Here is a 15,738-nt window from a genome sequence, read left to right as displayed (position 1 = left end):
CATCATATAACATTACATAATACATTTCTCAGGTTTACATAACACAATAAGTCATCTCCTAAATACATTTCCTTACACATGAATATAGCAAAAACAAACAGAATTACACAATAGAACATTGGCACATCTGCTACTGTCACTATAATGGACTTCATTCCACTCTCCTATGAGACATGCTCGAGATGCGACAACTTGTCATCCTACAAGTAGACTCTCCTGCAATCATCTCTATCCGAGTCGGAAAGAGCAGCAAATCCCATTTTATTTAGCAGACAACCTGTACAGGAGTAAGAAATGCAAGAGTCAAATAAAATCCATCAACCAGTGAACAAACAAGAAAGCTACAAGATCTTCAGGAAGTAAAACAATTAAACAGTCACAATTTATAGATACACTAACATCTATGAACCTAATCTGCACTATGGATTCAATGCCATCAGCATCTCCACGGTTTATAGGAGAAAAAGTGAACCGCAGGCAAAATATTCATACTTAAGACTGAAAAACAAAGATAGATGTTGTCCTTAGCAGAATCCATACTTGTACTGCTGGAATAAATCATGCATGAGACTAAGACCAGATTTAGAAATGAACAGTAACACAGAAGACAGAAAGTGTGCAAGATACTCTTGGCAAGTGTAACTTACACAAGATACTCTATAATTTCGAGAGGTAGATGAGGTTCAGAACTTGCAGGTTACTGTTCCACTATACAATTTCCTTACAACTGCAGGTAAATGATAAGTGTAGCAGGTCGTAAAAACAAACATATTAACCAATCAATGGAAACGAGAGTATTTTGACCGTATATATACAGAGATACAAAAGGATTGCTCTAAAAATCACCATGTCGCAGCACCTGACCAAACATGAATCGGTGATGTATTCAATCACCTATCTGTACTAGTATCTAGCCTAGCCTAAGCAAGGTAGGACACGGACACAACTAATCAGCAAGGAACACTATCATGGACGCTTACACTATCATACCTAGCCGGATACAATTTCTAAATTATACGTACATGACCAGTCCTGCTACTACTTGGATTAGGACAAACACTTAACTGCCAAGCTAACAAACATCTAAATAGCTAGAAAACTAAATCACGTTATGACACTACTACTCAATCAAGATTATTTCTAACACCTTTTCCATCCCCAGACAATAACAGCTTAAAAGAGCCACTTGATGAACGTGATTGGAAATTTTTGGCATCATCCAAGTGCAGGACTAGTTGGTCAAAAGGACCAGATGCTACTGATTCGGCGCTCTCCCCATTACAAGTAATTCCCTCATACCTGATGACGGAAAGGTTTCACAATACTGGGCGAGTCAGAACTTATATCAGAGATTGTGAATCATTAAATACTCAATATGCCATATCCATGAAACACAGTTTTCAGCCAAATGCAGCGACAAAAATCTGAACGACACTTCATAAGCTCAATTACCTGTGAACGGGTGTATCACCTGTTTTTGGTTAAGGACACTTGGAACACTGCAGAATCAAGCTCCACGTCGCCAGCAACTCTCCTCTCCATTTTTCCCACAACTACAAGCGCAGCCCCCAACTCCTACACTACAATTTTTATAGATCGAATCAGCTCCTCGTCCACTTCAAATACCTGACAAGAGGAATATCAGCACAAACGCCACAAACCTTGCAAAAGGGAACAAATAACAAAGAAGAGAGATAATGCGACTGCCAAGGTCACAAAGGATAACATGTCAACATCTATAATAACTGATTAAATGTTCCATGCCGAAATATGCAGGTTATTTTACAGCATGGGGGTACTAACCAAGCATAGAGCAAATTGACTGTGCATGTATTCACCGAACCAACTCCACACCTAAGTCATTCATTCCGCTTGATTATGTTCCCATAGCAGAGACAAACTTATAGGCTTCTAGCAATTAAACAACATGTGGTACGAGCGGAGTATGCCTCAACTTCCTGCTCGAGCTGCGATCTGTACCGCCGCATGCCGACGCCCCTCCGGACCCCTTCCCTCTTGCCGGCACCATTGATGCCGTCATCCTGCAATGGAACGACACACCAATTAATCAGGTTCATGAGTGTCACGTGAAAACAGTCCGAAACGGCGAGCAGAGTCGAAGCATCCCAACCAAGAAGGGGAGGAAGAATGCAGAGCAGGACGCTGAAATCAGAGCAGACCAAGAACTAGCAAGCAAAGGGGAAAGTCGTATCTCGTCCTGTGGGGGTCCCTCGAATTCAGGATGTGGGCAGACAGCTTGCCCGAAGCTAATGATTCGCGTTGCTGCCAATGGCGGGGGATGCACAAAAACAAGACCGTGTTTGGAGAATTCTAATTATTGTGCGGGGAAGCAAGAAATCGGAGGTTGACTATACGGACGCGACACATTCATTGACCAATTCACTAGAGAAGAAACGAGTTGGGTAGAAGATGAGAGACCAAGCGTGGAGCAGCTCGACGACACGGACGCCTCGCCGCCGCTCCCTGCCGTGAGACGCGTCGGGCGCTGTTGCTGCGGCGGCGTTGGCGTCGGTGTGGGGCACGCGTCGCCGCCCGACCTCCGGCCGCCGCCACCGCCGCCGCCCAGCCGCTGCATCGCCCTCTGGATCGAGGCGCGCGGGCCAAGAAAAGAAGCAGCGGCAGCAGCCGCCAGCGCTGAGAGGACGTAACCGAAGGTCATGCCCAAGATCTCCAGCTCTATCGTCTCCAAATTCGCCACCACGCCATGCCAATCCCAGTTCCCCAATCTACGGCTGGTAAATCACCCAATACAGAAATCAGAAGGAGGAAATTTAACGAAACAGAGGATGCTCCGGTCAGGAGGGAGCAGGGGGTGAGGGTCGCTGACCTCCTCCGGTCGGCGTCGCGGAGCAGCTCCGTCCGACGGCGCAGGAGGAGTCCCGGCTGAAGGTGCAGGAGGAGTCCCGGCCGTGGTGGGAGGCGGCGGCGAGGGGAGAGGGAGGTGGGTGGCGGATTTGGATCAGGGAGAGGGCTAGGGTTCCTGTGCGCGCGAGCGCGAGAGAGGGATGGATGGATGGGGATGGAGAGATGGATGGATGGATGAACGCCATGTCATCGATCCATGCCACAACCAATTCCACCAATTAGAATAAAGCATATTTAATTATATTTTTCCTATTGCTTTACTTCTACTTTTTCACATGATAAAATCTAAATATAATCTCTTGGAGTAGGCAAGCTTGCATCTTGGAATTACAAACGATGCTGCCAAAGGGACTTTCCATTTTCTTTGCACGAAAAATCCATTTTTCATTTTTCGAGTGCCCAAAGTAAGTTTTTTGTGAAGGACCTGTCATATATTTGTTGCAAAATTGGACTAATTTTTTTCTGAAATTTTAAGTCTTATTAAATGTACAATTGACCAAATAGTTTGGTGCGAAAAGCTTTTGATTCACCTCTCGTGAAAAAGACAAATTTCCTTTGATTCAGCTGGAAGCAGGTCAAATTTCAACTACGACTGTTTGATAGATTGCTCTTTAATTTTCCCAAAAATTATTTCTAAGTACATAATTATCTATTTAATCATATAAACGCAAAAAAAAAATTACAAGAGTCAAGCCCTAGCTACGAATGGTCATACCCGCCGTTTGGACCGCATTTTGAAACAGGCATGAAAAAATCAAAAAAAAATTGAAAAATTGAAAACCTTCGCACTATGTCATTATATGTGACCAAGTTACCAGGAAAAATAATAAAGTTGTAATATGGCAATTATTTAAAAAAAGTGTTCTCAGAAATGAGCTATCATGTGTGAAGATTCATGGCTTTCAAGCCAAATGGTCAATCTTATGGCCACATTCATGGCATAGTTTGTTCAAATGATCTAATATTGTGCACAAGGGTGTGTATTGGAATGGAAAACAATGTTGCTTCAGGAAGTTTTCATTTTCCTTGTATGAAAAATTCATTTTCCATTTTTCAAGTGTCCAAAATGAGTTTTTTGTGAAGTACCTACCATATATTTGTAGCAAAATTGGACCAAATCATTTTTCTAACATACTAGGACATATTTAATGTACAATTGATGAAATGGTTGGGTGTTAAAGGATTTTATCGACCTCTCGTGAAAAAAGACAAATTTTCGTTGAATGAGTTGAAAACGATCAAATTTGAACTTCAGCTACATTATAGTTTGCTCTTTATTTTTCCTAAAAATCATTTTTAGATACACAAGTATCTATTTAATCATAGAAACACCAAAATATTTTAAAGATTCAACCACTAGGTAGGAACGATCATACCCGCTGTTTTGACCGCGTTTTGAAATGGCCATGAAAAATTCAAAACAAATTCAAAAAAATGGAAAACCATTGCATTGTGTCATTATATGTGACAAAGTTACCAGGAAAAATAATAAACTAGTAATGCGACAATTATTTTAAATAAGTGTTCTTAAAAATGGGCTATCATGTATGAAGATTCATGGTTTTCAAGCCAAATGATCAATCTTATGGCCACATTCATGATATAGTTTGTTGAAATGATATAATATTATGCACAAGGGTGCATATTGGAATGACAAACAATGTTGATGAAGGAATTTTTTATTTTCCTTGTATGAAAAATTCATTTTCCATTTTTCAAGTGACCAAAATTAGTTTTTTTGTGAAGGACCTACCATATATTTGTTTCAAAATTGGACCAAATCATTTTTATAAATTACTAGTCCATATTTAATGTACAATTGACAAAATGGTTGGGCGTTAAAAAGCTTTTATCCACCTCTAGTGAAAAAGACAAATTTATATCGATTCAGTTGGAAACGGGTTAAATTTGAACTGCAGTTGCATTATAGTTTTGCTCTTTATTTTTCCCAAAAATAATTTATAGGTATATAAGTATCTATTTAATCAAAAATACATGGTGTGGTGCCTTGACGTCAAGGTTTGGATGGTGATCGAGGGCCCCAACTCCAGAGCGCGTGCACTTGCATGCGAGCTGCATGGTCACCGCCTGACCATTGCGTTGCCACGCGTTTAGCTAGGTGGAATAGGCATGTCTGGTGGGTTGGACAATCCCTCGGTAGGTGTTAGCAAGAATAATATAATAGAAGAATCTCACGAGGAGACTGAACTAAGCTCAAACATGAATTAGCAGCCAAGTGTTTGATTAGCGGTGCGGGTAATTCACATATACAATGGGACTAAATTTTGGCTGAGGATGATCATCTACTAAGGGGACTCTCTTGGCAAATTTTTAGCTCAAATGGATGAATCTAGGTGGCACTTTCTTTGCAAAGTAACATATTGTGCAGAAATATGGATGTTGAAGCTAGGATCAAATGAATGAATGGATTGAGCTGAAATTTGGTGTATGATGTTAATTTGGGCATATGAAGGCAATGTATAACAATTATACCATTTGGACATGCCAAAGTGACACTTCCTTCACAATGTGCCAATCTGGACAGAAAATGGTAATTGAAACTGGGCTCACATAGATGTTTGGATTGAGCTGAAATTTCGAGGAGGAGGATAACTTGGGCACATTAAGGTACTGTAAAAAGTTCAGAAAATTTGGATAAACAAAAATTGTACTTCCTTCACAATGGTCTCTACTGAACAGAATATTGGGAAAAATATTGAGGGAAACTGGCTGAATTAAAATGAGCTAAAATTAGGTGGAGTGAGGTTATATGGTCACTGTCATCCCGTGGTAAATTTTCATCAACTATAAAACAATATAAAATGTAGTTGCTTCACAAAATGAAAATATTACCAGAAACAAAGATTGGATGATGAGCTCACATGGATTGTTAGATGTGGCTAAAATTTTATGGAGAGCTATGTTTTCGGCACATAGATGATGTGGACAAAATTCAACTCATCAGGATATTCCTATCTAGTACTTCATTCACAAAGCTGTTAGCTGAACACAAACTTTGAAAATTTGCTGAGAAAGATTTACTAGGCAAATCGTTACGAAAATTTTCATGAGGCAATGATTTTGATAGGAAAGAGTGCCCAAAAAATATGAGGGTAATCAAAGAAATATAAATAGCACTTCCTTCACAAAGTGCTATTTTGAACAAAATAGAAAAAATGAATATTGCTGAATTATTTTTGAACTATGGAAGGAAGAGTTTTCACATATTTGAGAAATATATGATCCAAAGTATTTATGAGAATTTTTCTAGAATTTTTTGAATGTCAGAATACTAGGTTGCTTCACAAACTAGGATGAGGTGGGATATAATGGACCCACGAGTGACATGTCAACATAGTTAGAACGTGTTACGACATTTTTACAATCGTCGTAAAAGTTATGACGATCTCATCTTATGCGATTATGACGTTTTTGACTCACATCGTCGTAATTTATATATAGATTTTGTCCCCTCAAACGGTTTACGATGATCTCAGATGAAATCGTCATAGATTTATGATGAATTCATCAACGACATCTTAAAAAATGTCATGTATGAGCATATTTCTTGTAGTGGCTCCTACTTTCAGTATGGAGCTGGGAACGCCAAGATTGTTGTCATGAAGAACATTACCATCATTCTCATCATCATCGTGCTCATCATTAGCCTCCAGCAATTGTTCATGTTCAATGTTGACCTCTTCGTTGGCCTCATCGACACAAGAAAGAGGTTCAATGTTGGCCTCTTCGTTGATGGGTGCAGGAATAGCTTCAACAATCGGAGAGGCAACCCGGTTAAAATCCAACAAGTTAGGAACACTTGTTTTGATGGCAAATAACTCTAGAGCCTTGTCTAGTGATTCGGCCACCGTATCCTTGTATGCAAGCCAACGTTGCTCGGAGTTGACACGCATGATCTTCCAACGAATGTGCATTCCGAATCCCACATTATGCCTACCATCAAACTCAACTACATCACTAGGGTCCATCCAATTCAAATCCTTTCGGACTTGTTCCAACAATTCAGACTTGTTCCAACAATTCACCATAGCTAGGACACAAATCGAACACCATGTCAAGCTCATCCGGGTCCGGATCAATATTGCCTTTTAAAAAGGCATCCTTGTCCACGTGATGAACATAAACACATGTTCTTCCCATCCCTAAACAACAAAACATATAACTTTTTTATAAGCAATCATACAACTACAATATGTACTTACTAACTTCCAAACATCCATAACCCTAACCCCATCATAACCCTAACACAACCAAACATCCCTAACCCTAGCCTAACCATAGCCTAACCCTAGCCTAACCCTAAAACAACCATAATGCAAACATCCAAACAATCCTAATCCTAACCCTATCATACCCCTTATCCTAACATACAAACAAATACAACAATATCATATACATCCCACATTTCATGAAAAACTAGGGTTTCCTCAAATTTGCAAAATAAAAGACCACAAGAGATTTTTATTTGGATGAGAATGAGGGGAGAGATGGGGATTACCTTAGGGAGTGATTGGACACCAAATGCCCGGTCCAAACCTTCAGATTTGGTGACTTGGAGAAGGATTTGAAGAGGGGCCCGTGGCTGGGAGAGGGGGCTGGGGGAGGGGAATAGGGAGGGGAATGGGGAGGGGTGGGGAGGGGGCTGGCCCGTGCCTGTTAAGTCAATGTGTGGCGCCTAAGCGTTCGGCGCCACACATTATAATGTGTGATGCCTGAGGCTTAGGCGTCACACGGCCTGGGGGGTGGGCCCTCTCTGCCAGGTGGTCGGGGGGTGTGGCACCGAAGGCTAGGCGTCACACAGTGTAGTGTGGCGCCTAGGTGTCGGGCGCCACACAAAAGGGTCAGTCGGGTGAAATATTTTCTCCGAGGGGTCACTCTGTGAGTTCTTTCCCCCAGGGGTCATTTTTGTCAATTTTGTCGCGAGTCGACGAGTGTTCCATGTGTCTGACCTCACCCGGCTGGGGCAGGCGGATAAATTTAATTTTGGTTGGGCCAGAAGGGTTGGTGGCGGGTTGCCGAGGATAGGGATCTCAAGCTTTCTTATGGCATACAAGAACGAGCATGGCGAGGACACATTTGTGGTGCCCATGTTATTGCCCAGACATGCCACGGAGAGGATGGCAAAGGAGATGTCCATGTGGGTTGGAGGTAAGTTTATTATACCCAGCTCCATGTGACTACTCCCTTCTTCGTTCCTAAACATACGTCTTTTTATAAATTTTACTATAAACTACATACGAAATGTATAGAAATTTTTTATAGTATAGATTGACTCATTTTGTTTTGTATGTAGTCCATAGTAATAAAATCTATAAAAGGATTTATGTTTAGGAACGAAGGGAGTGGAAGATAAGATATATGAATGCTCTGTAAGTTGCTATGTAGAAGTACATATGGATGTGGTGGTATGCTTCATGAGTTTTGATTTGTTCGCGTCTATTTGTCCTTGTTTTTGCTTTGTTTTAAGAACTGCGGTTGGAAGCCCTGGTGGCAAATCACGAATAAAATGTCACTAGGTGAGTGCGAATGCATTGCGACGAGAGCCAAAAACGCAACGTGGAGAAAAAACTAGCTAGTCGGAGTGTATAGACAATATGCTTCACAATCCTCGTGACATGGCATCTTGCCACATCACCGGCAAGCCTTGTCTAAACAAGGTTTCCAATCAGCTTCTTGACTCTTTGTCTCGGTGAATGAATAAGCACCGGCCTAATGGGATCATGACAATATAACGTTCCGTTATTTACATGTGAGATAAACGATCATAGTATCTAGGGATCTCTATGAAGATATTTGGTAGGCACAATGCTCTAGAGCTTTGATAAAGGCAATAAAATATACTAGTTTGAAATGCATAAAATACACAATATTACATCTAGTTATGATCATCCGTGAAGAAGGCTATTTTCTCATTATTATTTGTCTTGTATCTATCAGAGATTCGGTGCAACCAAAGTGTTCTCAATGACTGTTCAAAAAAAGAACATAAATGTTGTTGTCAATTACACATTCAATATAACATAAAGTATATGAAAAAATAGAGATATCAACAAAATTAAGAAATTAATTATACATTATGTTTAAAATAATAATTCATAATTAAATAAAAAAGTTTGGTATAAATTTATTATCAAGTAATACTTGAGGAAGCTACATTTTGAAGAGGCGGGTGTTATCGTCTACGCAGATGCTCCCACCGTACATCAATGACGCCAGCCCATCCTTCGGCCCCTCCAAGTCGAAGAAACCTAATACAAATCCAACTCCTATCCATAATTAGAGAACAACTTACTATTTCATTACCGACACGCCATATTCCAAGTAATCTTGTCCTAACCGCATTCAAAACCCTCCATGAAAAAACACATCACGACGACGATGGCTCAACGTCGGCAACTGCGGACATGACAGAAAGAGAGAAGGAAATGTTGCTGGTGACGCAGTTGTGGTTCCCCGCATGATTCTAATTCCTGCCAACCGACAAGGAGCTCCTCAAAGTCTACCTCCGTGGCAAGATTGAGGTGCATAAGCCGCCGTTGGACGTGTTCATGGACGTGAAAATCCTCAACTGGAGACTGCCAAGCTCGTCGGTAATTAATTACACATCGATCTCAACTTAATTGGTTGCCCGGCTTGATCTCTCTATCGATCATGTAATTCAATTAAATCCGAACGAGTCGATCTTAGTTTCCTTCCCGATTAACTCTTGTCAAATGCATGCACTCCGAATGAAAATGAGCTAGTTGATCGATTAACTTTGGTTTCATCTTAACCTAGAGGAGCGCAAGGCCCACAGGGAGGGCAGATACTTCTTCTGCACGTGAGAGTGTTTTGAGCAATCACATTCAAATACATTTTACCCACCACCAAACCATGAGATAATTAATTTAAATATCCTCTGCATTCCCTCAAAATGAATCAAATATCCAAACAAGTAAACAAAACAATGTACACCACATACTTTCACACTAGCGGTCTAACGTTCTAAAGTCCATCTTCAGATTATATTTCTTTGCAATTGCGATGATATCTAGACGAAATTAGTTGTACCAGTATATTTTTTCTTTCAGAATATCAATGATTCAAACCTCATCATTTCAAGAGGCGGGGCTACATCATAAACAACTAAAACTTAAAAATAGCTGAGTTACTGTGGTGCTTATGCTTCATACTTTCACACCATAGCGAGTTTATTATTTATTGAATTTTCCAAGCAATGCTCGATGGCTACCCAGCATCCCCACACGCCCACCGGAGTAGACTTTATTTTTCGACAGCAGGAATAAAAATCTCGGCAGGGAGTAAATTATTTCTGGGAAATGAAAATGAAGGCTGTTTGAGGGATGGGACGTCGTCCACACGGACTGCACTCGACCAACGCACTTTATCAGCTACCTAAACGCTAAGCACTGATCCTCACGCTGCGTGGTAGAAAGTTTCATTGTGTAATGGACTAATGGTTCCACTTGTTTCCTTTCTAGTTTACGAGGAGAGCGCCTTGACCGCGACTATATGTATGCACTGTCTATGTCAAAATGTATTAGTATGTATTATTCTTGGTGAAGTCAAATTCACCAAGTTGATAGTAAAAATATGAAGTATCTACACCTTAAAATAAATATTATTGGAACCATCGTATAACATATTTTCATACTCTATGTATGTGGTATTATAGATGTTCATAACGTTTTCTATATAATTGGTTGAACTTTATGAAGACTGATTTTGACAAAAACTAATGGCTACTTATTTCAGAATTCAGGGTGTATGTATGTATGTTTTCTTTGAAAAAACTAATATATTAATATCATAAAGTTACCAATTACATTTAACCTTGCCGCAACAAGATGTCTTAAAGACATCCAGGATGGACGCAACCTAAAAAGAGGCCTCGTCATAGTAATCAACTCCTTTCAACAATAAGACACAACTAGACCCGGCCCTGAAGGGGGGCGGTAGGGGCGGCCGCCCTGGGCCCCCGAAATCAAGGGGCCCCAACCTGGCCCTGTGCTGCTTGGTAAAATCGCCCAAAGGCCCCCGAAGTCGGAAAACCCTATTTGTCGCGTGTTGCGGCAAATTGTCACGGCTTCGCATATAGAAAACACTAGGGAGGGATGATTTGGGCTGGCCCATTAACTTTTGGGGGCAATGCCGGTATTGGGAACCTTCTAGACTTTCCCAGCCGGTTTTGGGAACTTTCTAGAAGTTTCCCTGAACCCGTTTTTCTGTTTTTTCGTTTTCATTGTCTTTTTTCTTTTCTGTTTCTTTTCTTTTTGTTTCAAAAATGTTCCAGAATTTGAAAAAATGTTCTAGAATTTGAAAATATGTTCTGGAATTTGAAAAACTGTTCCAGAATTTGATTTTTTTAGAATTTTGAAAAAATGTTCCGGAATTTGGAAAAATGTTTTGACATAATTAAAAATGTTCTGGAATTTTTATCCAAATGTTTCGGATTTTTCAAAAAAATATTCCGGAATTTAAAAAAATGTTTCGGAATTTGAAAAAATGTTCCGGAATTTTAAAAAATATATATAAAACAAATTTATTTTTTTGAAACAAAAAAATAAGATAGGCCGGCCCAATTGGAGGGAGCCGAAGATGGGCTAGCGCAGTCGGGGGCGTCATCCATGTGCGGCGCGCGACTCCTTGCCACCCCCCGTGAAATCAAGGTAGACTATGTGTATGGTGTACGCGACTCTCTATTCCAGCTAACGTAATGGATTCTCCTGTAAATTCTGAGATTAGACGAGATCATGTTATATCGCTAGCTATATCTTCTAGCCTGCGCCGCCGCACCAATGGTGCGCTTCGAAATCCATGGGTAAAGTTCATCGATCTATGCAGCTACCCTCCTCGGCTCCTTTCTTCCTGATTCCTCCAACGTCCACCCACCCTGATGGCATGTTTCCTCCTACCTGTAAGCCAATTGATTATCTGTTTCCCATGTATACCCGTTATGTGATGAGGATGGAAAATCTTAACATATTTTTTTGCTCTCATGAGTTTCATGAAAGGCACATGTAGAGCAGCAACAAAATCAAACATAAGACGGGGTAGGACGCAGGAGCTTTTTGTTCTAGATTTGATTCAAGAAAGCCACAACTGGTGTTGGGTAGTAGATGCACATTTGACTGAATTCTAATGGAACGCTGGATCCTGTCTCACAAATTTGCGAATTACTCGCTAACCAAATTAGACTGGTAAACAATTAAATCTTGACGGTTGTTTTTCCCCAAAATAGATGGCCATCCCTCAGGATGTGTGTGGTGCCATGTGACTTCGAGATTTAACATCATCGCCTCCCACGCGGCCACACCGAGAGGCGAGATGCCAAGTCGCCGAGAGGAGACCACACCTACAGACTGCATCCACAAGCCACTGTGGTGATGTGTTTACATAAGGCATGTTTTTATTTCATATGAACGTAGTTTGACGCATTTTAATTGTTTATTTGTATTATTTCACGTGTACATATTGGATATTTTAAAGAGCCATCGTTCATTCATGCTTCGATAATGTGTGTTGAGACTTGGTGCATAACTGCTCTAATAGATGGTCATCACGAGCTCGCTTGAAAGAGCGGTGCCAAGTTTATTGTCTTTGAAAAATTAGTTGTTATTTCAGTATTTGTATCGAGGGGCCTTGGATTTCAGTTTCGTCCTGGGCCCCCGAAATGACAGGACCGGCCCTGCACACAACATCACACAAATCATCACCAAAGACAACATCCAAAAAACATAATAATTCTTAAAAAGCAACATCTTCAAGAATGAGACAGTGCTGAACGCTGTCGTCGACCGATCCAAGATCTTATGTTTTTCCCTTGGAGAAAGTTTGAACTTTCAAAACAATCCCTTTAACAAGGAAATTATCACGCACAACCAATGAAGGGTGAAGGCCAAACCTTAGAATTTTACCCGAAAGTCACGACTTAGCACTCGAGGAGCACCACCAAAAATGAAATCCTTCATTGTTGCCGCCCTCACTTGTCACTTCTGCTTGTGGAAGTTATCAAACACCTGGCTATCTCCATCGCCTTCAAGGCCCCCTTTGCCTTACCAATCCTCCTATCTCAGTCACCATGACTTTCTTCATCGATAGCTACGCCATGGAAATCGAGATGACGACATGTCCCATGGTGTCAACAAACAACAGTGCTTCATGCGGGCACTCATGGAGCCGTGTAGGCAGGTATGGATACGCCCGGACGAATTCTATTCGATCCACATATCCTTGAGCAAGATCTCCGACAACAATTCCGGAACACGTCGATGGCTAGATCAAGGAGGACCGATCAAGGCGGTCATGCATATCGCAAGAGTGATGCGATAAGAACACTAAGACCGCCATCACACCGTTGCCACCACCCCGCTGACGCCATGGCCCTCATGATGAAGCAATTGGTATGCACTGCCGACTGCCCATGCCGCCGGCTTAAGTTGGATGCAAGAATGGGAGGTTCCCGATCAGCCGCCACCCCCTCGCCTGCACGACCCGCTACTTCGAAGCCCACCGTGCGCCGTTGGTCCCGAGTGCCGTTGCGCCATGATACACTCATTTTGCAACATGACGCCCCTATTGGCAGCCAAGTTGTCCGAGAAGCCGTACACGGCTCCGAAGGAGAAAGAGGAGCAGAAGAAAGGGAAGAAAAAGATCCGAGAGGGTCTTCGGTCCAAGGGTCCACCGGATACTAGGTCCGAGGAGACGCTGACTCCCTCGAATACAGAGGGACGGGAAGAAGACGACAAGGAGGAGGAGGAGGGCGGCTCCTCCCATACAAGTAAGAGAGCGGAGTTCGAAGATGTCGAGGGAGATCCAGCTCCCGTTGCTCCGAAGAAGCAATGAGGGCCCCCATGACCCTATTTGAAGATATTCCGGACTCAGACGAGGTGTCTGAGGATGACGCACACGTCCATCGAAGTGTTGGAAATATTCCCTAGAGGCAATAAAAGTTGGTTATTATTATACTTCCTTGTTCATGATAATCTTTTATTATCCATGCTAGAATTGCATTGATTGGAAACTCAAATACATGTGTGGATACATAGACAAAACACTATCCCTAGTGAGCCTATGAAGGACTAGCTCGTTGATCACAGATGGTCAAGGTTTCTTGGCCATACACATGAGATATCGTTTGATAACAGGATCACATCATTAGGAGAATGATGTGATGGACAAGACTCAAACTATGAACGTAACATACGATCGTGTCAGTTTATTGCTACTGTTTTCTGCATATCAAGTATATGTTCCTATGACCATGAGATCATGCAACTCCCGGACACCGGATGAATGCCTTGTGTGTATCAAACGTCACAACGTAACTGCGTGACTATAAAGGTGCGCTACAGGTATCTCCGAGGGTGTGTGTTGGGTTGGTGTGAATCAAGACTGGGATTTGTCACTCCGTATGACAAAGAGGTATCTCAGGGCCCACTCAGTAATACAACATCACAACAAGCCTTGCAAGCAATGTGACTAAAGAGACTTGTCGGTAACGAGATTGAACTAGGTATGGAGATACCGACAATCGAATTACAAAACGAGTAAAGAGACTTGTTGGTAACGAGATTGAACTAGGTATGGAGATACCGACAATCAAATCTCGGGCAAGTAACATACCGATGGACAAAGGGAATAGCATACGGGATTAACTGAATCCTTGACATAGAGGTTCGACCGATAAAGATCTTCGTAGAATATGTAGGAACCAATATGGGCATTCAGGTCCTGCTATTTGTTATTGACCGGAGAGTGTCCCAGGTCATGTCTACATAGTTCTCGAACCCGCAGGGTCTGCACACTTAAGGTTCGGTGACGTTTCGGTATTATCGACTTATGTATGTTGGTGACTGAAAGTTTTTCGGAGTCCTGGATGAGATCTCGGACGTCACGAGAAGCTCCGGAATGGTCCGGAGGTAAATATTGATATATAGGAAAGTTGCATTTGGCTTGGCGAAGACCTGCTGGATTATCGCGGACGTCACGAGGGCCTATTTCGGCCAAGGATCAAATAGGGAAAAAGGGAAAAGGGAAGGAGGAGACCAAGTGGAGTCCTACTTGGAGTAGGATGGGGCTGGACTCTTCCACCTCCTCTCCACTTTGGCCGAACCGAAAGCCTTTAGGCTGCCTCCTCCCCTCCCTCCCTCCAATATACACTAGAGAATTGAGGGCAGCCCTAACCCTAATAAGCCACGTGCTGCTCTCTTTCTATCTAGATCGTTTTCTTCTCTAGATTAGTTTAGCAGAGCTTGGCGAAGACATGCTGGATTAGTTCACCACCACCACCACCACGCCGCCGTGCTGGAGAACTCATCTATCTCTCCGTCCCTCTTGTTGGATCAAGAAGGTGGAAATCGTCATTGAGCTGTACGTGTGCTGAACGCGGAGGTGATGTCCGTTCGGCACTAGATCGGAACAGATCGTTATAGGATCGCGGGACGGATCGAGATGAGATCGCAGGGCGGAACGAGATTGGATCGCGAAGACATACGACTACATTAATCGCGTTATATACGCTTTCGCTTAAATATCTATAAGGGTATGTAGATGCACTATCCCTTCTCATAGATGGTCATCATCATGGATAGATCTTGTGTGCGCATAGAATTTTTTTCTGTTTCTCATGCGACGTTCCCCAACACGAAGTACCCTTAGGATGAAACCCCAAGCAAGAAGGTACTTATCAAAAATCCAAACACACAATTCTTTTTTAAATACCATGGCTCTAACGACTAGCCCCGTTTTCTGTATTGCAGCGTGCAACGTAATTTCCCCATCGATCAGTTTTCGGAGGGGGGTTCTTTGCCAACTAATCTAGCTCAAATC

This window comes from Hordeum vulgare, chromosome 2H, assembly GCF_904849725.1.
Source record: "Hordeum vulgare subsp. vulgare chromosome 2H, MorexV3_pseudomolecules_assembly, whole genome shotgun sequence".
NCBI classification, from domain to species: Eukaryota; Viridiplantae; Streptophyta; class Magnoliopsida; order Poales; family Poaceae; genus Hordeum; species Hordeum vulgare.
Note: the sequence above shows the minus strand (reverse complement) of the source record.